Source organism: Corvus hawaiiensis, chromosome 7, assembly GCF_020740725.1.
Source record: "Corvus hawaiiensis isolate bCorHaw1 chromosome 7, bCorHaw1.pri.cur, whole genome shotgun sequence".
In the NCBI taxonomy this organism is placed as follows: Eukaryota; Metazoa; Chordata; class Aves; order Passeriformes; family Corvidae; genus Corvus; species Corvus hawaiiensis.
The window spans coordinates 27,820,088-27,846,744 of record NC_063219.1 but is presented as its reverse complement, the minus strand read 5'-3'; the positions used below and the strand labels follow the sequence as shown (position 1 = coordinate 27,846,744).

Here is a 26,657-nt window from a genome sequence, read left to right as displayed (position 1 = left end):
GATCACTGGACATAAGCTCTGTAAAGCATCTTAGCCCGATGTTGTGGTAGCCTGTGAACCCCCTGACTCTGTGATGCCATGTTGCCCCTGTTCCCTGCCCTGGCCTTGGCCACTCCCTCAGACTCTCCCTATTGGCTCCTGTACCCCAACCCCGCCCAGGGACTGCCCCTGGGCCCCTGACAAAACCACCCCGCACCCAGGCGCCGGGACAAGATGTGAATAAAGCCATCTTCCTACCCTCATGGGAGACCCTTCTCTGCCTCCTTCATCACCACTGCCCTGTAACGCTGCTGGCTGCCGGAGCCAGATCGCGGGGCTGTCCGAAATGGACTCCGGGATGCGACTGATGGCACAGCCCTGGGTAACCCCCGCTGAGCTCTCAGGGAGCTGCAGCCTGCTAGGCAGAGTGCAGCGGGTACAACACGATGTCCCTGGACATATGCACTGAGTTTTATCCACTGAGTTTGAGGAATGTGAAGAGGACTATGATGGAGCAGGAAAAGTAGCCATTATAGTGGTGTACGCTGGAAGAGGACGGCTGGGATGTGCTGGCCATGAAGGGACAAGGCAGAGGTTACACCTGTTCAGGTACCATTGGATTCCTCTCAGTGGATCCACACTCTGAGGGGTGAAGGACAAGTGTCACTAAACACTGCCAACAAGAAATATTGCGGTCCCTTTAGGTAGGATGGCTTTATGTGGCAGACTGAAAGGCAGACCAACCCAGACAGTCCTTTACAGACGAAGAGCAGGAAAAGTTCTCAAGACTTGATGCCTTCAGCGGGAGGCAGAAGCCTGGGCTCTGACTGTTATCCCTGTTGTGCTGGCCTTGCTCTCAGAAGCCACCCTTCACTCTGTGCTGCAGTGCTGGCCCGTTTGCTCCCTGCAGAATTTCCCAGCTGCTGGTGCTCCTGTTTACCTGAGCATGTGCCTCCAGCCCTGGCTCTGCATCACCCGCTCTGGAAGGCTTCATTCTACTCTGCCTGCAAGGTGGGTTTTAGGCTGGACTCTTTGTATTCCTTGGCTGGTGCCTTAAGGCTGACAGAGCGTGTGGAAATGGATTGCTCGTTCTGCACAAACACTGCTGCTTTATCTCCAGTTAATGGAGCACAAAAAGACGAAAAGCACTACCCAGTCAGAAAAGAGCTGAAGACTCTACTTCTGGACATAGACCTATCTACCTTGCAGGCATCATATTTTTATCTGAACTAAAAGGTACTGGTCACTATCAAAAGCAGTGCAGTAGACTAGTGAGATTACATTTCTCACTATAGTGGCCTTTCCTAGGAGTGACATAACCTTTGTTTAACAGAAGGAACTTGGATGCTGGAGCAGCCACATGTTAATAGGGCAGAATAATTAAGCTTATAAAAATCCAATTTTTTGCTAATAAGAAAATTAATTTGATTTTTTTTGTGTTAAGCATCTGGAACACTTGTAATACCAGTGTAGAGATTTGGTCTGGAAAATTAGAGTATGGATAACAAGATGACAGAGGTAGTTGCTGATGTGAGAGGAAAGGTAAATAGCAGGAAAAGCGTGGGTAGATAAGGAAAGGCTTAGAATATTTAAAGACTAATAGATGAAAAAGACAGTTCAGTGTAAATAAATGATGAATAATGAGTCACAGCAAAGCATTGCCAGCATTCCTAGGTGCTTCATACACTCAGAGAAATAAAAAGTGAGGGAGCAGATCATGCTGTAAATTAGCATAACTGCACTGAAGCCTGTGGAGCTTTGCTGATTTACACCTCTGAAGGACTGGACCCTTCAAGGGTGAGTGTTGATGATGAATGGTGAGAAACCAAAGAATAAATCATAGTTTCCTTAGAAGCTCTGGATGGGGCAGTTACCTTACTTGCTTCTTCTTTAATATCCAGTTTCCTCCATTTGTTAAGGCAACACAAACCATATTGGACATTCTGTACATTACTTTGAAAATTCACAAAATAAAAAGTCAGAGGCCGTCTAAAGCACTTCAGTCTAATAAAGGAAAAGTCTTCTCAAGTTTGTAAAGAGCTCTTAAAGTCTAAACTATGAAAGAGATTTACTTGACAGCATTACTAGTTACTGAGAGCTGCAGTTTGAAGGCACTTGACACCTCTGCATAGTCCTGCCACATTTATTTTGGCATTTAATATTTTAATCAATACTTGGATTCTTTAATTGAAGCTATAACTACTTTGGGGATTTACAGATAAAAAGATATGAATGCCTTTTGTCTACTTTTAAATGCGCTAGAAAGTGAATTCTTGCACCTGGAAATACTAAAATGTTTACAAAGCTGGAATGGATAACATTAAAACCCTCCTGGTAAAGACCAGGAATTTTGAAAATTTCAGTAAATAATGCAGTTTCAACTTGTCTCTTATGGATGTGATGTATCCAAACACTGCAGCACAGTATTTCTCTCTGCTTGTTGATAACTTCATTAACCTCACTGTCATTGCTTGTTTTAGATTTATCTTATTAGGAGCTAAGCAGACTTCTACAAATAAATTTTTGAAGCTCATAGCATCAACTTAAATGAAGAAGCTAAAAATTTATAATGGCCTTACACTTCACAGATCTCGCAGAAACTTATTCCAGCCCTGACATTCCTAATCCCCCTCCTGCTTTTGAGTCCATCACTTATACCCTGGATGTGACAGTTCTTCATTGCTGTTTCTGCTGATTTCATTCTCCTTTTACCCTGGTTGCATCTTCAAAGCTTCATCCATCTGTTCTCCTGTTTTCCTCTTCTGGTCTTGAGGGCAGTTGCAAAAAGCAATCTCAGGTCTCCTGTCAGGCTTTTGCAGTAAGGTCATGTGCTAACATGGTTTCAACTGTGATTTTTCTATCAATGTCTGCTATTACTAATCTGTTGGTGGGGAAGTTGTTCCTATTATGTTTTATTCCAAAACTGAAAGCATTGCTGTATCCAACACCTTGACTGTGTCCTAGTGGACTTCAAAGAGTGTGTTCTCCTCTTGCTAATACAGAATAGCTTCCGACCATTCAAGTCCATATGCTCTGAATGCAGGAGAACACGTGTGAGAAGCTGCAGAAATTGTCTCAGCTTCTCATGTGAAGGGCATTTCCACAAAGGGTGTCTGGGTGCCCATAATGCAAGTTTGCACCTTCACCTATTGTGTATCAGCCCAACCCTCAATATGATACAAAAAACTTACATCTCAAAGTGACTGTTGTTTACCTAAGGATGATAACATTGAAAAAGGCAAAGCCAGAAAAAATAGTTTTTCTTGTTCCCCAAATTTAAAGTATTCCTGACAAAGCTGTTTTCTTCGAGTTGAACATTCATCCTTGATGTGTTCATTACTAAGCTACATAAATATTTACGTCAAATATTGAAAAGAAGTGAGATTGTGATGAAGAAAATAAATACTCAAGAAGAAAACTCTGCAATCTGAAACAGGTTTTGCACTGCCCTTATAAATTGGAATTGACTTTACTGCAGGGAGTGTATTTGACTGAGATAGGACCTTCTAACTCAGTTGGTGTCATATAAATGCATTGCTATGGATTCTGGATTGGAGTAATCTAATTAACTGCAACAATTTCAGCACAACTCATACAGGTGAGATAACATCCAGTCTTTTGTCTGCTTTATTCTTCATTTAAGGTAGATTTGACCTCCTTCTTTTCCCAGACCTGCTGGCACTTTTTTTTTCTTTCTAAAATCGTTTTGCATAGTCCTTGACTGTGACAGGGAGAGATTAATGGCTGTTGCTCATCCTTCTGTCATTACAGGAGGGATTGTCATGTGTGCGGATTGATTTCACACGTTGGTCTGTCCTGTAAAAAAAATATTTGTCAATAAAACGGAGGCAAGGCAAATCCTTTGGCACTGATATTATGAGCTGATTTATCTTCACCACCATGAAGCTGGCTGGAAAGGATATAAGGCAAAGCAATCTGTTCTCATGATAAACCTGAATTGCACTTAGGATAAATACTACCCTACTTATCTGCTGAAGGCACTTGCACATTATAGTGAGACATGGAAGCTGAATAAGATAAATTTATTATTATGATCCCATTTATTTTCAGATTAATTTTCAAGTTCCTCTCTTATTTGAAAAAAATCAACATTGAAAGTTGAATAGGAAGACTTTTCTCATTCCTTCTGTTCTGTTGGCTTGTTATATCTTCATCTTACCATTGTAGCACTGAAAGTATGAAGTAACTTTCTTATTGCTAAGTTGTTGTTTATCTACTGTAAGCAATATTGTGTCTTGGGAGGGTGTGTCAGACAATAAAATGAGATTGGTTTATCAGCAGTAAGGCTGTGTAAAATTATAAATCTTGAACATTCTTTATCTTACAGTCCAAATTTCACAGTTCTTTAGGAATGCTCATTTCCAACTTTTAAAACACCTATGCAGCTGAGAATACAAACCACTTTCTATTAAAAACAAAGCAAGAGAGAAAGAAAATGTCAGAAGCCCCCCAAATTTTCAGTGGAAGAAGTACACATCCTTGACTATCATTAAAGCTCTTTTTTGTGGTGGAAAATAAAAGCTTTTTTCTGTCCTTAAAAGGATCTTTAGGTCTTTAGGTCTTCATCCTGCAGTACATGGAATTTGGGTAGAAAAAGAAGAAATCAGAACATGTTCACTAGAACAAGACACGAATAATTCTTCAAGTATCAGAACCACTGATCTCAGCAGATGGAGTGAGTAGAGGTGAATTATTAGCCTTAGCTTTCAGAAAACTCTCCAAACTGAGCAAGAACTAAACTGCCTTTATACTCAGTGTAGTAATAGAAGAATTTCACATCATCCTGAGAGAAGTGTCTAAGACAACTTGAAGGAATTGTTCTTTGGAGAACTAAATTATTGAAAGTCCACAAAACTGCTGGCTTTTAACAGCTGAAAAATGTAGTAGTACTAATAATGAACAGAAAAGGCAAAAGTTGTCTGTACTTGAGCAAAGACAAAGAGTTTTGTTTGTATTGCATGAGGGTGATAAGGTATTTTGAAGTCTATTTGAAACTGAGGGGGATGTTAGACAACATCTAATTGAGCAAGTCTAGACAAATTACACATAAGAGCCCTCAAAGAACTGGTGGGAGGAAGCTGTACTCCTACCATGTGCTTCTCTGAGTACTATTTAATGAATTGTTGACTTTACCAGCAATTACCAGCAAGGCAAGTTATCGGTAGCAGTGACAGCACTCTTCAAGAGCTATGCACTCTTAAAACTTCACAAGAAATATTAAAAATTGAAAAGAAGCTTTTCCTTTACATCTGTTTGCATAAATATCTATGATCTTTTTCTCACACTGCTATTGAGTAAAATTATAGACTTGTGGATAAACAGGCTCAGAAGATTAATGTTCAGTCTAAATCTGTTTGTGCCTCAGTTCCTCATTTGTAAGAAGTAGATATTTAGTTTCACTTTTCTTTTTGTGATCTTAAGATGTCAAAGCAAAGATTCCTGTGTTATGAAAGGGCCCAGAACAATGGCCATTTCACTTCTAACACAGACTATCAGACCACTGCAAAATAAGAAGAATGAAATATGTTTTAGAATTCAGAAAAATTCTAAAAGATTCTTCTTTTTCAAGGACAGATTAAGTTCCTCATATCTACTTACAATTTCATCTTTCACATAACCATCTCCTTCAGTTTCTCTAAATTCCTTTAAGCTAGGAAGGCTTCTTTGTTAGTGTTACTATAGCAATGAAACACATGAAACTGTCACTTCACCAAATCCAGAACATTAGCAGTGAAATGGGATCAGAATAGAATGGAAGTTTTCTAAAAGACATTGTTCAGAGCCCAGCTTTCCAATTCTTACTGCAAAGAAGAGTACAGTGCAGACCCTGAAAGATGGTTTGTTCTCGTGTCAGTTGAGAAAGACTTCTGACATGCAGTGCATGTCACTGAAGTGTAGGCATCAGTCAGGGGAGTGGATTGGCCCAGGCAGTATTGAAACTAAGCATATAAAAAAAGTGGATTAAAAAAATGAAAAAGGGAATGTACTCAGCTGTAAGGACATTTAATTATAGCTCTTGCAGAAGGACTTTGAATATTATAATCAGTAGCATACAACTATTCTGCAGAACCTTTTGCTGGTCTGCCAGGTCCTACGGTGCTTCATATTTCTAATTTAAAAGTCAAACAAACAACATTTATTCAGTTAAGAGCACTTAAGTGATTAACCCCACAGCTGTACAACAGCCTATGGATCACAGGATGGAATTTCTTTGAAATAACCAGGCATTCTAGGCTAGATACTTGAATGCTGTTTCTAGATCCACATGGCAAACATCTACAAAGCACAGATAGGACAAAAGCATCCTCATGCTAGTGTTAATCTTGAGAGAAGAATCAAAAGTTCCCTTAGGTGAATGTCACACAGTAGGTCATATTTGACTGTTGTGTGTACAGGCACTAAAAGGGCCAAAGGTGGCAGCAAACCAGGACTTTTGAGATCCATCTGCTCCCATGCAAGCTGAAGCAGCTTAAGGACTGCTTGAAACCTATGGCTTCTGTGCTGAATTTGCTCAGGTGCTGCCACTGCAGAGGGTGCTTTTCCCTGCATCAAGAAGTTTGTGCTGACTGCAGCTTGAGCTTCCAGATCTGTGTCCCACTGCTTGTGGAATATGGCATCCAGCTCTGGGGCTCCCAGTATGGAACAGACATAGAGTGACTGGAGCAAGTCCAGAGGAGGACCACAAAAACGATCCGAGGAATGGAACACTTGTGAAAGAAAAGGCTGAGAGAGTTGGGGCTGTTCAGCCTGGAGAAGAGAAGACTCCAGGGAGACCTTATTGTGGCCTTTCAGTGCCTAAAGGAGGTTTATAAAAAAATGGGGACAGACTTATAAGTAGGACCTGTTGCAAAAGACAAAGGGTAATGATTTTAAAGATGAGTCAGACCAGATATAAGGAAGAAATTTGTTATGACAAACATGGTGAAACACTGGACCAAGTTGCTCAGAGAGGTGATGAATGCCACATCCCTGGGAACATTCAAGGTAAGGTTGGATGGATCTCTGAGGAACCTGACCTAACTGAAGATGTCCCTGCTCATTGCAGGGGGTTGGACCCAATGGCCTTTAAAGGTCCCTTCCCACCCAAGCAATTCTATGATTCTATGAATAGCAGAGCTGGTTTTGACCAATATTCACTGTGTATTAATTTTAATAAATCCCATTTTTGCTTCACCTTAGCCTTTCCAGCAATCTGCTTTCCTCTACCCACAAACATTCATCTTCCTTTCTTTTGTCAAACACACTTTTCAGTTTGCACTTAATTCAGTACCTGCCAAACAATAGATAATACATTCAGGGGGATTTATATTAAAATAGTGCTTTCCATCTAGATGATTACCAAGACCTACATACTTTGAATTATAAATTATGAATCAGTTTCTCAGCCAGTGCTGAGCTTGCTTGAGATCAGCCTGCTTATTGATTTACCTCACTTGAGGTTCATTCTCTGTTTTATAGAATAATTCTCCCCTCCATTATAGTGCAGGTAGCTATTGCCTGAATACAATATGGCAACAACTTAATAGCTTCTAATTTCAAATAAGGTTTCTCACTTATGTCTCTCATGGTAAAAAATGGTTTGTTGCGTTCTAGGTATCTTGAGGCAGGGGTGTGAACTGAACAACTTCTAAGAGCCTTTTTAGGCCTATTCTGTACCTTTATATAACAGTGAAACGGTACTGACTGTTTTGTAGTTCTGTGTTAATAACATTAGGCATGTGCAAATTTGGCAAAAGTTAAAAATCTGGGGGAAGGAAAACAGAAAAAAAAAAGGTGGAAGAATCTTCATGAGTACAAGTGGTCAGAAATTGGTTTTCATTTAAGCTGAGTGATGAGGGGAACAGCAGTGCTGCGTCCTCAGAGTGGGGACATTGAATGCTGAATTACAGTGAGGCTACCTGCTGTTAAAACTGTCACATGGTGTTCTAAAGCCCCAACAACATCCTTGTTCAATCTCATTTTGTGGTAGCCGTGCATAAATGACATAGCTGCCTACTCTGAGCCTGCAGACTGGGGGGTTTCCCACGGGTTGTTCCAGTGAACTGTTGATCAGTTCTCTTTCATGAAAACTGGACAGATGATGGGGATCACCACCAATAGTATTCAAGAAGCCTGAAGGCCACAACCCATATTTTGTGAAAAAAAAAATCACCAAACCACTGAAACGATGTATTGTCCATCAAGAAAAGCTAAAAACATGGATATAAAAAGCAATGAAGCGATTTGTCAGGATCCCACAGCATGATTCTTATGTGAAGTCTTACAGAGACAAATGTTATTGACATATGTTTAGAGTTTTGAATATAACCCTCAGAAGAATAGCTTTGGTAATGACAGCTTGCAAAATGCTGATCACTGATCAATTCTAAACAAACTTCAAAATCTGCAGCTTATGATAGTTCCACCGAATTTACACTGTAATTATAAAGACACTCCTTTTTAGCTGATAATAGAACTTCATCATAACTATAATTACAGATAACTTCATAATTTTCCAGTAATACATGGAAAATATGCAAGCAAATCAATTAAAAACGCTGATGGTGACTTGGAAGGTGAATTCTCTCTCAGATTTTTTTGATGGATAAACAGAAAATTTATCTCTTACTTAGGAAGTCTTCAGGATTTTCTCTTCTGCATATAGATAGAATGACAAGTACAGAGCAAATCTCCTAAGGTATGAAGATGAGATGTAATCACTTTTTGATTATTATACCCATAGACAGCAGAATGGTGTAGTTCATATCTTCATAAGATCAGCCTCAGTCACCCAACAGGAGAATAATAAAATTTTCTGAGGTATATGGCTTATGTGTTTGGTTTTTTTTTTTAATTACCTTCTTACTGAAAAACTGTGTCTTTCTCTCTCTTCAAGGCTGTGTTTAGTGCTGATGTTTTGGCTGAGCCAGACACTGGAGCTGATAAGCAATGGAGAAACACCTCTCAGTTTCATATGCAGTTAAGCACTGCTACCGGCAGAGAGAATTTGGGCTTTGAAAGCTGCTTAAAATAGAGAAAAATATCTGAATGGTCTTTTAAACTCCAGGAGGAGATGCAGTGTCATGATTATTCTGAAGTGATCACCACATCCATTGTGTTGTTATGGCTTAAGAAACACTTGAGCTCTCTTAAAGTACCAAAAATTCATTTCTAGTAATTCCTGCATAAATGATGGATTGGGATGCAAAGCACTTCAGCTTGTCATTCTTTTCCTACTCATACTAAGGTGCTTTATTGCAGAGAAGGAGAAAAAATACTAAATATACTGGACTAGGCATTTTTATGGACTCTTTAATAAATACATGAAAGGGTATTCATAAAGGCTGCTAATTGTGCACGCGTTGCACTAACTAGTGGTTGTAAAAAATGTTGTTTATATTTTATATTCACTCATTGTAAAACTGGGATCATTAGTGTGAAAGCAATGTGCCTAATTTATAAAACTATTCTCTGTCAGTTCTATGGGGGAGACTTCATAATGAGTTAGGTTGTGCTGTGGCCTTTGAAATAAAAGAGGTAAATTCATGTCCTAGTTTAATTTGTGGTAACTTTGGGCAATTTGTACAGAGATATGGATCATGGATCGCAGGGTATGTATCATGGAGGAATGATCACCCATCATCCCTCTACAATATTGGATTATTTTGTTGCTTTCTTGTGAGTCAGTGGCCAGAGAGGATCTGCAGAATTCTGAATTGCACAAAAAAGGATTTATTTATGATATATGATTCCTTCTGGCCTGTTCCTGTAGTTCTCACTTGAACAGAAAATGTGGAAACAGCTTTTTCAGAATAACAGCCACAGAGCTGAGTGTTATGTTCATCTTACATTTAAACAAAAGTATGTGTTAATCTCATTTGGATATAAGAAACATGAAATGAGCCTATACAACCTATTGTACTTGAAAGGATGGATTTTCTGGTGCATACTGGTTGTTCAACAGCATTTCAATAATGCCATTAAAACCATATTTAAAGCTATTCAATGTCACTGGAATGGCAGAAAGTGGGTAGAGCACATTAGTCAGTTTGTCATTAATCCAGCAAAAAGACATTACTGATGCTTTTCTTTTTTTCCCATAGAGCTCTTTAAGTGATGTGATTTTCATGAGAAATGCTAGCAGCAAGACCATATCTTGTATGACTTTTTACAGCTTAATTCCTGAGTGTTTTTCCCCTACAAAACATTTATGTGAACAATGGAATCATGTAACAATTAAAGAAAAAAAAGTGAAATAAATCTGTTCATTGTTACTGGAAGTGAAAACACACAAATTTTATGAGTTCTGACCTCTAATCTTAACAGAGGTTATATTGTTCAAAATAGACTTTTCATAAGCTTGTCTTCTCCAAAACTGCATTGGTTGTTCTAATGAAAATTTTTTTTTCAAGTAAATGCTGTTTCATACAAAACTGGTTTTGGTGCACAATCAAGTGTTCACAAAATTCTCTCACAAAAGAAAGGTATCCAATTTCTGAATTCTTTATTTTTTCATAACAAGACTGGGATATTTTATTATTTTCCTGTCTTCCCAAACTGATAAATAAGATTACAAATAGGCATGCATTGAAAACTCCAGTAATTTTGAAGTCTCCAAAGAAGTACTGAAAATTATTATCTTCTTCTTAGGTGTGAAGACTCAATGGCTGAATTCGAGCTGTTCATCTGCTATAGCTTCTAGGTTGATGAAAACATTATGGAAGGACATACTGTTTTCCACCACAATAATAACAAACTTGAGACTCAAAGCTGAATGTTGCTGCCTGTTCCGAGCTTCCCTTCCCCCTCCCCAAGACAAGCCAGGACTTGCCTCTGCCATGTGCTCCTTTGTTCCAAATGCGGGCAAAACCAAATGTAACTCAAACTCTTTAGCAGTGTCTGATTGGCCGCTCACCCCGGGTCCGCCCCCAGTGCTCCCCTTTCCCTTCCTCTGAATAAAAGAAGGATCCGAGAGGGACCCGCTGTCTTTTGCTTTGCATCCCTTCTGCAAACATCTGCCTCTGTCTCTGTTTGAAAGCTTCTAATTGCAGGAATTGGGCAACCAAAGGCTATATTTCTCCCTCTTAGCTTCTACTGGTGGTATCAGCTTTGCAGCTACCATTTGCTGCTTTCAGAGCTACTGAAATGCTGGATTGCCCGTGCTACGTCTCTAGGCTGCCTGAGGCTTTCTAAGGCATTGAACTATGAGCCTAGCCAGTAAAAAGCTGTGAGTATTTTCCACAGCTGAATAGTACAACCTACCTCCAGGCTGGAGTGGAAAGCAAGAACATGGTGAGACTTACAAAGAATGGTTTTATACATTTTATTATTTTGAGCCTGTTTGTCACCAGAACAACAGTAATAAAAGTGGCACTACACTCCCTTCTGGCAAGACAGGAAATTCTTGGAAAAAATAATTTAAAAAATACCTCTCACAATTTTCTATTACTGGGTATCACTTTTGAGAAGGTGGTCTTCTTTAAAAACTGTACAGGTTAGAGAGGCTGGTCTTCTTTACAAACTGTACAAGTCAGACAGAATAAAGGATAACTTTTTTATTGGAGTCTTATCAGAAAAATGACCCTTTCCTATCCTAACAGACAAAACATCCTATAATACCAGTTCAGAAGAAATTCTGATATGGTAACTGCAACTCAAATGGATAATGAGGGAGAGACCAGAACTCTGCCTATAGAAGAATTTTACTTCTGCATCTCTGTTGTGGGAACACTGAAGGCTGATCAAGAGGAATTGACAAGCAGAAGAACAATATTCCATTTCAGAAAGAAAAGAAAATATTTTGCCACTTCCAAATATAGTGATCATAAATCAAGAACGGAGAAAAGATAAAAGAGATTAGAGAAAAGTCTGTGAAATTCTGATTCTAAATGGAACACAGATTAACCTGCTCATGGAAAGTGAAAAAAACCCTCTTAGTAGTAAAAAAAAATTGGCCACATTTTTTTTCCACTGATATAGAACACTGAAAATCTGCGGATTCCTCCCTAATCATTAATTTAAAAATAAATAAAGCATATAACCCCATGGGTGAAACTGGGTCAAGGAAAATGTGCTCAACTAGTCATTTTTCTCTGCATGAAGTCCTCATTAAAAAAAGTCAGCCCAAGTGGGAACCAAGTTCATCTATGACTTCTTTACTTAATGCAAAAATATGCCACGCTTAGTGTGTGCTGCATTTGCTGTTTTGGCAGTGAGGTAGCACATGCACAGGAATTGGGCAGGGAGGCTGGTAGGCGTTTGTGTATCAGGTTTGCTGAAGTTTCTTGTTAAAAACAAACAAACAAAACCCAAACAGAACAATGACAACAAGGAATCTTTTGTCCCTATTTCCACAGTCAGCATTGCTGGGGTTCACCCAAGACAAACAGAAAACCTCTACCCACCTTTCTTGAGACAGAAAAAATGTGAAAGACTGATGTGTCCCCACTCAAACTATGCTAATTCCTTTTCTTCTAGGCAGCTTCCTCTTCACTGTTATCTGTGATTGTTCATTGTATTACCATGGTTATATTGTGACCACCTGGAAGAACAGACAAGTTTATGACAAATAAATTCCAACATTTAAACTACTCAGCCCCCTTAACCTAGGAAGATCTTTGCAGAAAATTAACCAAGTTTAGTTCTACATAGTTCTACATCATAGGGATGGTGAAGGGCCTTGAGGGGAAACCCTGTGATGAGTGGCTGAGGTCACTTGGTCTGTCCAGCCTAAAGAAAAGACTGAGGGGAGACCTCAGTCTTCAACATCCTCATGAAGGGAAGCAGAGGGGCAGGCATCTTTTTACTCTTGTGACCAGTAACAGGACTCGAGGAAATGACAGGAAGCAGAGTCAGGGGAGGTTTAGGTAGGATACCACGTAAAGGTTTTTCCTCCAGAGGGTGGTTGGGCCCTGGGACAGGGTCCTCAGGGAAGTGGTCACAGCACCAAGCCTGTCTGACTTCAAAAAGCATTTGGACAATGCTCTTGGGCACAGGGTGTGACTCTTGGGGTGTCCTGCATAGGTCTGGGAGTTGGATTCGATGATCCTGCTGGGTCCCTTTGAACTCAGCATATTCTATGCATAACCACGCTGAAGACCTGGAAAGGGCATGTATGAATAGACATGCTAGAACTGGATGCTGAGGGTGACTAACTAAATCAGACTAAATAATACCCTTCCCTAGAAATCGGGTTGGCTTTTTTCCCCTTTCAAGAAAGGGGCCTCCCAATCTAAACCAAACCAAAGAAGTAGACAATGCCATTAATATGCTAACATTATCAGAAGAATTATTGCTAATAACATCACAAAAACTTTTACTAATATGATTCCCTCTTATTATATAGCTGGATATTGTATAAAAGAAAAAAAAAACAAACACAGAACCAAGGCTTCCATCATCAATATATTCCACCTGCAAGTAGTATATTTGTATAGTCCCAATGAGATTTGATGCTGCAGAAACCATACTCCTTACCCACTAGCCATGGAAACTTTCCTCCTTCAGCTGGCAGAATGGGATATGATTCACTGTGTGCATGAGAAGTCTCACAGCTCTGACCCAGCACGGATATCTTTAAAAAGCAGCATCTGAAATACTCCATAGATCTCATTACCATTAATTAGTTCTATTATGATACTGTCTAAAAGTTCCAGCTGAGCATGAAGCCATTATTGTTCTGTGCACTGTGTGAGCACGAAAAACACAGTCCGTGCTTTAAGAAGCTTAGTGTCTAGATAGAACAGGCAGACAAAAGGAGAGAGAGAGAAAGAAATGGCACTAACAGTTTAAGTAACTTAACGAAAGTGTCATTTATATTTCGAGGGCTGGGTCTGGTATTAGAGCCTGGACCTCCTGCCTTAATGTGATGCTCTATTTGCATACATTCCTTCTTGTAAATAATCCTTGGTGCATTACTTCATAATCTTTCATGCTGGTGTTCTCTCTATGAATACATGCTTCATTCATTGCTCAGCCATTTCTCTAATGAAGAAAGAGCTAGTTTCCTCAGACATTAAAATACATAAGGTCAGATTCCTCCATCTCAGCTGGCATCATTAGGACTTTTCTTTTTCTTCTCTGGGTATATCATGCACAACAGCACGTCTCTGCCAACTAATGTTTGAAGATTATTTTAAAAGCCTCACCCACAAAGCGGCTGTTTCTCCTGCTAAAAAGCAATTTAGAAGCCTGAGTGCCACAGATAATATGTGGGAATTTGCCACCTGAAAGTCTGACCCAGAGGTGCTCCCATAGCTTTAAATTCATGTCTATGCAAATAGCCCACAGAAAGCTGTGCATCTATAAAACAGGCTAATAAATAGTTTTCTGCATAACATGGGTATTTTAAGACTTAGTGCATCAATGTTCATAAAGTATTAGGATTTTGAGAAGCAGATGGTAATGACAAATTTATATTTTATTGCAACTTTTGTTTTGCTGGAAAGTTCCCAGTCAGCTGTGACTGTAAGCATGAAGTAATTATTTCTCCTTTTTATCAATATTTTTTTCTCTTTCCGCCAACAGTTTAAAAACAATTAGCTTGCCCTCATAGCTGATTTAGAATGAGATGCATTTGTATCCATTATGCTAACACAGAAAAAAAGTTTCACTGTCAGTAAAATGGAAAATCCCCTGAGTTTTATGTCTTTGCCTTCATAATAAGCAAGTTTTTCTTCTGCAAAGTTTTGTTCTAGACAGACTTCTGAATGGACTTCTGAATGTACTTTGAAGTGGATGTGGAGAGGAACAGGTGGGTATCATTCTTCCAATAATGAACTCATGCTTGTTGGACTAGCCCTAGGCAACTAGGAATCATTTTTGTTAGTGGCTTGGAAATGGCAGAACCAAGATAAAATGAAGTTTAACTGAAACATTTTTGGGATATTGTAGAATAAACTGGCAGAGTTTTGTGTGGGTCAGGACAACAAAGTTGTACTTGCAATGTATTTGACTCCAGACGGCTTGCTTGTAATTTTACTTCCTGAGGAGAAGTACTAAATTCTCACAGATTTAAATAAATGTTGTAAGTAACTGCATGCCTAATTACTTGCACAATTCACTCAAAATACACCTCTTAGGAGTTGAATTGATATATACCTGTCAAATACTGCTTTGGTGTTGTTTTTTCATGCAAATAGAGTCTAGGCAATAAATCAGATCCTTGGTGTGCAATTTTCTTAAGTACATGTCTGGTGTCATTAAGTAAACAAAGAAGTAATATACCAGGTTAGAGGAAAGAAGAAAATAACAGTACATTGTTTTAAGAACAGCACATAATCTGAAACAGCAGTTAACAATCTTTTTTCTTTTAATGATTGCTCTTAACAATGTAGTTGACCTAAGTGGTATTCTTTCCCCATTGCCTCCCTGTGGCTTGTCCTTTTACTCTTTCATTGCAACACTCTAAGTCATTTGTCTTATATTTCTTGGATTCTTTACACAATGGCTGAAGTGTATTTCAGTGAATAAGAACGTGGTCAGCTTTATGATCCATTCTGACAGTGATGAGATCCTCTCACACTCCCTATATTTTCCCTCCTACAGTTTACTTGTCTGGTGCAATTACAATATCTCTGGAGCAGAGACGGCCTCCTACAATTGCTGAAGTAAGGCTGGACCTGGCTTTACCTGGAGCCAATAGGTGCTGATGCAACACCAAAGCATCAGGTCACAGGCAAGAATCCTAACATAACAAGATCTGAAGTTGAAGCTGTAAGTCAAAATGCATGAAGTTTAATGATTTTTTCACATGCGGAATTACTATTAAGTTGGTGGCAAAAACACAAGAGAAGGGAGTTAAAAGGAACCTAGGTAAGTTCTTTGATGAAAACAGCATAAATTTAGCTGTTCAGAAAAGCCTGAGAGCATTTTTTGCTCATTTCAGCATATTTCAGTGGGAGAGATCTCAAGTGAATTTGGGATGTCAAAACCTCTCATTGCTGCCTATGCTAGGGCTGTGCCTACCTATTAACCTTTTTTCAATGTTGTTTATATAACAATGCTTAATGAAATGATTAAATTTTTAGATCAAAGGCTTTGTCAAATATTCTGCATCACAAGCAGTACTTCTACAGCCTTAGGAATCTTGGGTCAGGTATTTGGTGGGTGCATCAGAGGTCAGGCTGCCAAATCTCCTACCTATTGACACACAAAATATGCTGAATATCTGAGAGGTAGACCAATGAACCACATAATACAAGACCGTGTGCAAGCTAGATTTTCAGTTGTAAATTGCAGAATCTTCTGGGTCAGAACAAAACCAGAACACTGTGTGATGCAAATCAGGAGAATGCAGTACAGTGAATTAAAAAGACCTGTCATTTAAAAGTATGCAGACTATTGTAACGATCAACCTCACTCCTCATCAAAGAAGAGAAAACATTTGGATCTTCACACACAGAACAATATGAAAACTGCCTTTTGAAGTGTTGATTTTGTGGCCTTTGTCTGAGCTTGTACCAAATTTGCCCAAATGTGCCTTTTATTGTTTAACCAAAATGTAGAACAGAGACTTCAGATTTGCATACAATTTGATGCAGAGATGTAGCAAGCAAACAGAACTTTCAGACACAAGCGCTAAAATTAATAATAATTAACAATTAATTACTTTCCAGGGGATATTTTTTCCCTAATGTCCACTCTGAAGCTTGCCAGCCACAGTTTGGCCATGGCGCCTTGATACACTGCTCGGTGTTACTCAACACTGCCTGGTTTCATCATCCCTGTAACTGCCCTTCAAATAGTAATGGATTTAAAGCAAACCTCTCAACCTTCCCTTTGCCAGACTAATCAAGCTCAACACCACCAGTCTCTCTGTGCAGATCATATTGCCCATGCCCCACTGCTGGGGTTGCTGTCTGCTGGATCCCCTGAGGTTTCTCCACTTGTGTCATGGGCTCTGTGTGTGTGTGTGTGCAAAAAAGAGGACACACTGGTCCATCTGAGGCCTCACCAGTGCTGAATATATATATAAAAATTATGTATTTGCACCTATATATTGCTATACTTTTAAGTGACAGAAGACAAGACCAAAAATTCACCTTTTTAGTAAGAAGGTGGTGAATTTTGGATTTTCCTTGTAGCTGTAGCCTCAGACAAAGTGTAAGACTGGCCCTAATAGCATTCATCTTCTCAAGGAGGTTTAGCTGAACCCTGGAAAACTCCATTGTTCCAGAGTAGCCAAGATGCTGACCATGATTTGCCTCCCCAGTAGATTTGTCAGACTTATAGTAACAGTAAGCTACTTGAAGGTAAGGACTCTAAATTTTATTAAGAATGGAAGAGACCCTTACTGGCTGCAAACAAACCAAACTCCACTGAGTTCAGTGGGTACCCAATGATTTACCATGTAAATAAAATTATTACAAGGTTTGCTTTTGGAATATGAGAACTACCAGGACAATAAGAAAACAAAGTATTTTTAATCAAGAATTCCTATTACATATGCCTTGCTAACATGCACAAAGTAATGGTAGTAACAACAAAAATCAAAATAAAGCACCTCCAGGAAAGCACCTGGTAATAGGTAAAGGATGTAATACTGGAAAGGTACTAATCTGCAAATATCCCAGTATAAAAAATGTGGGTTTATATTTTTAATTTCTTGTCTCCTCTTATGGTTCAGAGTTTGTGTAATGAAAAAGTATAATGATGGTTGAGATAAAGGTATTTGACATTACTGGGTTCATTACCTTCCCCTCTGGACTTCTCATTCAGTCTTTAGTGTACAGCTCATTTATTACCTGGGCTTGAATTCTATTTATTAGAGAAACACCAAGGTTACGTTAGTTCTGCCATCTGTAATATGGTAGGTTCTACATTATTACATCTACACACAATAAGATGACCAGGGATTTGGGAAAAAAAAAAAAAAAAATTCCCCTCCCCTCTCTGCTCCCATCACACACGATGCCATTAAATACAGAACTTTTCAGAAGAGATCATTGCTTGTTTGATGCAGTGGATGGAAATTCTCATTTCAATCAGGTAGTGAACCTTCAAAGGAAAGGATCATCAGGAGGAATGGGAGAGACCTTGATATATCAAAACAAGCCTTTAAATAATAAACACACTTCAAACCCAGGGCTTATCCTGCATGTAAAGCATAAGGACTGTGAGCAAGTCAACGTGAAAGATATTTACAAGGCTATTTTCTATGCAACACAAAACTGGCTACTTTTACACTCATAGATAAGGTATATTTTCATCATGAATCACAAATAAATAGTTTCTCTTCTCATGAATCCAAAAGAGGATTTCTGGTTTTAGACCCATATTTTGGCACAGAAAATTGACACTTTTTTGAAACTGCCAGCATAATAATGGGTAGAAAGAATTTAGACACCATGAATCTTCCTCAATACACTTAATGGGTTTTGTCTGTCCTCTCTGCACCTCCAGCCCAGCTAGTTCAGAATGACAAAATGTGAAGCATTCTAATATTGGCTTTCTCTTCCTCTGGGTGTAAGTTTGTTTTTAAATAAGTCAAAGAGAAACTTTCTGCTGACTTCAGAGTACTTTTGGATTATGTCCGGTCCAACTGGGTTTTCTCCTTGGACAATCTTTGGAGAATACAGACACAGGTTGCCCTATGCTCCACTTTAGGCAGCAAGCTCTTGACTGGCCAAGCAAAATTAGATCTTGTTTCTTATATTTTATTTTAAATTCCCATAGCTTCCTTCAAAGAAGAATGAACATTTGACATGTTTTCTTGTACAAAAGAAAAACATATCAAATGTGCCTAACTTGTGGTCCAGGACCTTTTAAAAGACATTTTACATGTAAGAAAACATTGCTGTGTGTCCCATTCAGAGTGAATGTCTAGAGAAAAGTGATGGTGAAACTATTATAAGTCACAGTAAAATAGATCCTTGGTTAATGTTAAGTGGGCTTCAAATGCAAAATATGTACAGCTTTGGAGGAGATTTAAAGGTTGATAAATAGTGCATACAGCTCAAGCAAAGAAACTGAATAGACCTGTGGAACTTCTCCCATGAAAGGAAGAAAATGTATGTTGGATGTCAAGGTCAGCATTAATAGAAGTGTGTAAGCACAGGGCATCAATAGCTTCATAGATTATTCATGCATAAAAAGAATAAAGAAGCCTATCAAGGATATGCTTTGAAAGTAAATATGGGAAGATTTTTACTATATGAAATGGAAAGAGGGATCATAGACATGAGGTACCATGACAGAGGTGATTGATCAAAGCAGTGGATATTTTTGTAGCCCCATTCACACTGGCCTGAAAGGGAGAAGAAAATGGGATCCTCAAAGCCCAAATAAAAAAGGTTCCTCTCTATCACTCCATTTTCTGTTGGCTGTGGGTCAGTTTTTATTATCCATCAGAAGCTATTGGATGCACTCCAGGTTGGGGCTTCTGTAATTTCAGCAGAGCAGTAAAAATAGAATGAAGGAAAGAAAAATTGATTACAGCTTGAAGGCTGGATATATAAAACTTCTAGAATATTCAGGGATATTCACACTGCCTAACTTTTAGAGTAGTAAGTGTAAGTTCAAGCTAGGAAATGAGACTCTTGGACGGTCAGCAGACCTCTCTAGGTTTTTTCAAATGATGATTTACGGGACCTGAGTCACATTCTTGTTTCTTTTGCTTTTGTTTTGCCCTCACAAGAGACCTTTGAGTAGCTAAGAAGTCCACTGGCCTAATAGTAGCAATCTAAGGTAGGTGAACTCTTCCTTGTCTCTCTCCAAGCTTCTATTTCATGCAGCAACTGTAAGTAAATAGTTTTCATTCAGATCAGATGTTACTTATCACATTTTCTTCTCCCTGAGTGTAGAAAGAAAAGAGAGGAATTTGTAGCATGCATTTCATCTTATTAAATTAGTAGATTATCTGCAGAAACAGGTTTTATTGGGAGATTCAGACATATTGATTGGCTAGACTGAACAGAAAAACACACAGATTAATGTATGAACAACATACACTGAAGAGTGAAAATGAGAATAGAAGATGTTTTCCTCCTGGCTATTATTGGAGAATTATCTGTGTTTCTCCAGACAGTATTGTATGGGATGCATCCCTCTCACCATGACATAAAGTGTTATACTGGCATAAGCTATTTCACCTTATTAGTCTAGTTCTGCAACAAAATTAATGAGAGAAGAAGTTTGACTTATATTATTTTGAATTTTATTAATTAAAATTTAATAAATAACAACCTCCTTGTCTTCCTGCTACCCTAACCCCAAACCATAATTACACGGAAAATCATGGGACTGCCATCTTCCTCCCTCTTTGTCTCCCACTAAGCATTAAATTAGTTACACAGAGATAATTTCCCTGTTAGAAAGTCTGAAGAAGGCAGTAGGATCCTTTTTTTGTGGTTTGTAAACCCAACATTTGAATTCCTAGCATGCACAAAGCAAAACAAGACTTCAGCAGATGCTACCCCCCCTTTAAAATGCCCAGATTTATCCCAAGTATGAAACAGGTTGATATGAAAACAGCTGTTTGAGTGAAAGGGAATTTTTGATGGAGCCAAACTCCACTACTCAGACCTTTTTTCCTGAAAAGACTTGTAAGTTACATAAAAGTTGCGATGGGTTGTTTTTGACATGGTACTAGGAAAAGGAGTTGCTTGTTGTAATGGGCATGAGCTTCTAAATGAGAGCAGGTCTGAGCTGAACTAGCTTTCACCCCTAGAAGTCAGCTAAGAGCTACAGAACAAAGGCGATTTTCCTATAACATCATATTGTGGGACACATTACCAGATTTTTTTGAGAGGAAAAGACACAGGGAGACTCAGTTGAGCATTTTATTGCATATGAGCCTTAAAAAAAAAAGTAGATTTTCAGTACTAAAAGGACAGCTGAGTGCACTGGGCTTGCAAGTCTCAGAAAAGCCCTTTTTATTAAGAAAAATAATCCCTTTTTATTGTATTGCAGAATCCCATCATCCCACAGTTTCTTATCTTGTCCTCTTTATAAGCATTCCCATGGAATTACAGCACTGAAAATAATGAAGTGCTTTATTGAGGTTAGGATGATAATTTCACCAGGCCAGATAGCAGTGGGAGGGTACTGAGTCTCAGGGTGAGGCAAACAGATCCACTTCCAGAGCAGAAGGGACACTGGCTTCTGAGGCAGCCTTCAGTGTTGGCTCTCTGCAGCCAGGTAGCATGCTGGAAGGACTGGGAATACAGGAAAAAGACAGGATTGCTAAGAAAAAGACAGGATTGCTGTCCCATGACATGCAGATGGCAGCACATTCAATAGCCTAACACAGGGGAAGAGGGTGTAGCTCCTGCAGGTGCTGTTGGCTGTACCGATGGTACACAGGGATTTCAGAAGACCCGGGAAAATGGTCCATCCTCACTGTCCCCTCACATCCCCAAATGAGCCCTGGCAGGTGACCTGGTTGCAGGTGATCCATCACATTTGTTCAGGGACAGATCGCAACTGGCCGCCAGAAGGATTCAGCTGACTTGACACCCCCTCCCCTCTCGGGTGTGACAGATTGGCAAGGATTTAATGTCCCTTCAGAGATACTCTGAACACTCCCACTGCCCATTAATAGCACAGATGGGAAAGCATCTTCTGCCTGCCTATATTGCATTAGGACAGAAGCCAGAAGTCCCGACGTGAATCAAAGCAATCCAATGAGTTTGCTGAATAATTCCAAGGTGCTCCTTTCCAGCTCTATGCACAAGGTCTTCTGCAGGTAGACCTGAAACTGCTCTGTGGGTCACAAATGGGATGGCTTGTCTCTTAAATGAAGCATTTATGAGCTAAACACAGTGCTATGCTTGGAGGTGGCTCAAGTTCCGTTGCTTAAGCTCAGGAACACTGAAGGACCTGTCTGTGAAAAACAGAGCTGACACATCTGTTTTGATGCCAACATAAAAGAAACCCACCAAAAACCTTCAGTGTTTGCAATTGCTATGTTATACCTTTTACTTTTGTCCCTATACCCATCTGAGAGTACCACCCCATCATTCCTGCCAGTGCTGTGGACACAACACATCCCACAACTGATGAGAGGAGAGGAGGGCAGGGGAAAGGAAGGCAAGGGGAGGGAGGGAAGGAGAAGGGAAGGGAGGGGAGGGGAGAAGGGAGGAGAGTTTTCTTCCATTTTTTATGGATCTGTATTTAAAAAAAAAAGCATTTTCTTTCACTATTATTACTTGAAACTCAGAAGCCAGAACACTCCACATTAATGCAGCAGCAGCAGTAGCAAAAAAAAAAAAAAAAAAAAAAAAAAAAAAAAAAAAAAAAAAAAAAGCCCCAAATACCCAATCAAACCCAAACCAAAATAAAAAAAAATAAAAATGGGAAGAATATTGGTTAGTTCAGGGAATAGGAAATATGACACCATTATTCTGAAGGTGTTAAAAAAATGAATGCAAACCCACAGTTTATCAGAACTAAAATATTGCCACTGTTCAAGCAATGAGACAGTGTTCTGTAAAATGCTTTGCAAAAGCTCATATTCAGAATATGTGCAACATTCATGCTATAGTTTTAAATATGAGATTAATATCAGCATCCTTCAGTGGAAGGCTTCCACTTGAAAATCAGACTGTTAAAGAAAAAAATGCAAATGGTAAATGATTGTTAAAGTGATTATTAACGTGACTGATCATACAAGTCTACAGCTAAATAAGAAAAAATATAATTATAATTAAAAATATTTAAAATATTATTTAAGTTATTAGTTTCTTTTTGCATTTCTCTCAGGAAAAATCAGTCTTTTAATCTACTTTCTTGGGTTATCAGTAAACAAAACTCCTTTTTCACTGTACCCACAAGAGCACAGAATCACAAAAGCTGTCCTATCAAATAAATTCTAAGTCTATGAAACCGAAAATGAAACTGAGCATTTCCATTAGATCATTTCATTTATTAAACTTCAATCAACCCTGCTTTAGAGATGCAGGATCAGGTCGTGGTACACAGCAGACAGAGCTCTGTCAACTGAGCTGGGAGTAGTTGCTACAGGTAATCCCTGCATTTATAAACCGACAAATACTTCTCATTCAGATATATAGGGCCAGTGCATATATAGGGCCAGGAATAACCTTGGTTTAAATTCCAGTACCACGAGGAACATTTTCCTGAGTGATTTTAGTCTGTTTAGTGGACTAACAATGGTGTTGAAACAAAATCTGCTTCTGCTTCATTGATAAGAACAGTTTTGGTATTTTTATCCTAACCTTCTCTGTAAAAAATTTTAATGAAGCACACAATGTAGCTGGTAATTTCCTACCAGTGCACATCCATCACAAAGCTTTGCTCTGAGGCTGTGCTTTCCTGTTCTCTGCTCTGCTGCTCATTGTACTGCTGGAGTTCAGCAAATGTCTACTTGAGCAGATCAAAGCATAATCTTGGCTTTTGTTGCTTCTCTGTGGTTTCTGGTGCTTATGTTAATCCTGCTTAAACTAAGTGGTCAGAGATTTGGGAGATTTGAAATACAAAATAGATTCTAACCTTGAGATGGATTAGGGTTGTCAGATGACACAGAACTGCCATGTAGGACTAACATTATGAATACAAGAACTGAAAATACTGTTTTAGTGTAGCTGACAACAGGGATTTATCCTAAAAGAGACATGGATGTGTTTGACTAAAGCAGCTCCTTAGTGAATATGTAGCCTGAATGCCTTGCAAGGTTATTGATTATGTATCTTAAGTCAAAGATACGGCTTCTTCCCCAGGAGATTCATTTTTTCATCCAGTAAACACAACAGTCTTCACAACATGGATACAGTCTTTCACATAAGCACTTTATTTTATATGATAAGGAGAGGATTAACTTGCATTATAATTACATATATATGATTTTTTCTTGAGAAAGCCTGTGTCTTGCGGGTTATTTTCAAACAGTAATGAAAAACTTATTTACTGGGATACACTGGGGCAATCTAAGCCTCTCAAAGGGGAGAGGACACTCAATTTGCTCTCGACATATTCAGAGGGCAGAGACATGTTGACACTGTAGACTATGGGTCTTGGTTGAATGAGTGGTCAGAGGCTGGTTTGTGGACAGATGTTACTGTGCAGCTGGCCAGCAGAGACCATACTAAGGAAAGAAGGTTTCTGAACATTTTGAAAATATTTCTGGGCTGATTTTTCTTTTAATTATGAAAACGTTTTCCAGGTTTTTTTCAACACCTTTTTTTTTTTTTTTTTTTTCTTTTTTTTGTAGTAACATCCCATTTTGACATAGAAATGTTTGCCATGACGAGCCTTCATTCTGCTCTAAAGAACAGGACTTTGTATGGTTTTATCATCAACCAGCAGAAATCAGTATCCACCACTGACAAGCATTTTCTTGAAGCTTGGTCAGCTGTCACTTCCCTTACAGTCCGCATCAGAAATGAAATGACAGTGACATCAGAAATAATAAGGTATGTGGCAATTAAGAAAGTGATCCCCAAGTCCTTCCATCCCCTCCATGGTGCTGCACCCATGAGCCCAGCAACCCTCACAAACATGGGGCAGGACAGCAGTCACCTCCCAAAGACCTGCAACAGGCATGAACCAGGACTGAACCGATCCTCCTACAAGCACACATAACTCGTGTCTAGCCTCGGATTCATGGGTTCAGGGAGAGGGAAACCTGGGGAAAGGCGAGGCAAGGAAGGCTTGGCCCTAAATTAGGTGTCTCGGTACATATTTGATATCAGGCTGGACAGCAGGCATTTACTTTGTTTTCCTTTTGCTTTTAAGCATGAAACCACCAAGCTATGCTGGAGCACCCCTCTCATTGCTCCTCTTTTTTGGTGGACTGTGAATTCAGTTCTTGGAAGAGAGAACCCTCTCTTTAGAGCACAGATAGATCCAGGTCCATGTGCCCATGGTCATGCTTGCAGTTTTTCTATGTCAGAAGCACATTTTTGTCCAAGATACTTATTTCCTGAGAAGCCAAATTCAAGCATAGCTGTTTCTTGATATTAAAAAAAACAAACAACCCATCCACAAGTGACCTTTTGTACTGGGAGCATTATTATGGTGGAGGGCAAAAAATCCATTCTCTGCTTTTTTAATCTGGCTTCCCCTTCAAGAAACAGCTCTAATAAAATGCAACAAAACAATACCTGCAGAGAGGGCTCCCATCCTCCTCATTCTGTGCAGTTTTAAAGACTGACAGCTAAGTAGTCTTTTTCAGCCTTGCTGCTGCTGTATAGCTAGTTCGGGAAGCAGAGGGATAATGAGGTATCAAAGTAAAGGAAGGAGCTACTTACATGAAACAAAGTGCAAACTGCATAGCAGACAGAATATTTATGACAGAGTTGTCTCCAGTCTGCAGATAATTATTTATTATCATAATCTCTATTCTTGGCAAAAAAACAACCTGCAGAGAAGACAGGGGTCCTGAACACACCCCATCTCTGTACTTGCAGCAGCCCATTACCTTCCCAAACATGGGCACAAGCTCCTCCAGCTCATGCTTTGGGACAGCAACTGCTCTCTGCCTGCTTGCCATTTCTAAGAGTGAAGGTAGGGATGGAACAGAGCTGAGGACCTCTCTGCCACATCACATCTACAGTGTGGAAGCACGAGGTCTAAAGACTCTTACTTTCAAAATACACTTTGAGAATGAACTAGATAAGCATTTTCTTCTAAGCTTTTTTCATCTTCTTCCAAGCATTCTTCATTGAAGCTCTCTTTTGGATGAATAAACAGTAAGTTGGAAATATTTTACCTAATGATATTTAAGCATCCTTAGTTCCTGGTACAAAATCTGATGGATGAATCATTACCAAACCATAATGGCTAAGTGGCAATGCTAAAAAACAACTGTCTATATTGATCCTACTGTTCTTCTCCCGACTACAGAAACAAAAAGGATTTAAATCATGTTTGCTAACACATTAATATCCTTAAGCAGCTGTTATCACCTCATGTAGACAAAGAAAATCATATTGGAAAAGAGGTAATGTGGTCATGATCAATTAGGCAACAGATTTACACTCTGAAGGTTCAGGGCCAGACGCTTCCTAATTTAACAGAACTCTCATAATTTCACAGAGAAAGGAACACCATAGTAAGAAGTATCAATATAGTAAACCAAATTTATTTTATAATGACAAACTCCCTTTTATGTCTGTTGAACTGACAATCATGTTAGTCAGAGATGCAGGACCAAAGACAACATTCCTCTGAATATCTGGGCAAGCTGTCAATACTTTCAGCCTTTATGTCTCTGCTTTTGAGTGTAAATAACAGCTTTCAAATGTGACTGCACTGCTCAAATACTAATTTCTGTTCATACACTTGGAAACTAAACCAACAATTAAGGATGTTTTCCAAAGATCACCTAAGTCAGTGGACATTCCTAATGGTCATCTGGAAATTAAAATAATCCCATGTAATGAGTAAGACCTCATTAAGAATGAACACAACTTGAACTGTACATGTGAACCACATTCCCTTTCCCTTCTTTAAGAAATATCAGCAAAAAATTCTTGAAAAAAAGATGATAATGCACTTTCAGATAAATTATTTAAGACAGATCCTTCAACTAGCTTTGCTTATAAGGATTAACTACTAACTTTGAGAGTGAAAAGTTTGGTAACAGGTATTATTAATTGCTATAGCTAAAAATTTATTGTCTCACTGATGTAATACGGCATGACTATTTTTAGTTCTTAGACTAAGAAAAACGTATCATTTATACTATGATAAATACAAGCAAGCTGTAATTCAGGTTC

General features: G+C 38.9%; 1 long non-coding RNA gene across 1 annotated transcript in view; it reads left to right on the top strand.

Moving 5' to 3' along the window:
• LOC125328933 overlaps positions 1–24,344 on the top strand; it is a 32,086-nt gene extending 7,742 nt beyond the window's left edge. Inside the window, exons 2-4 of the long non-coding RNA XR_007204959.1 lie at positions 14,665–14,731; positions 15,526–15,693; positions 24,149–24,344. This is a non-coding gene — a long non-coding RNA (uncharacterized LOC125328933). The remainder of the gene's footprint in view (positions 1–14,664; positions 14,732–15,525; positions 15,694–24,148) is intronic.
• Positions 24,345–26,657: the final 2,313 nt, after the last annotated feature.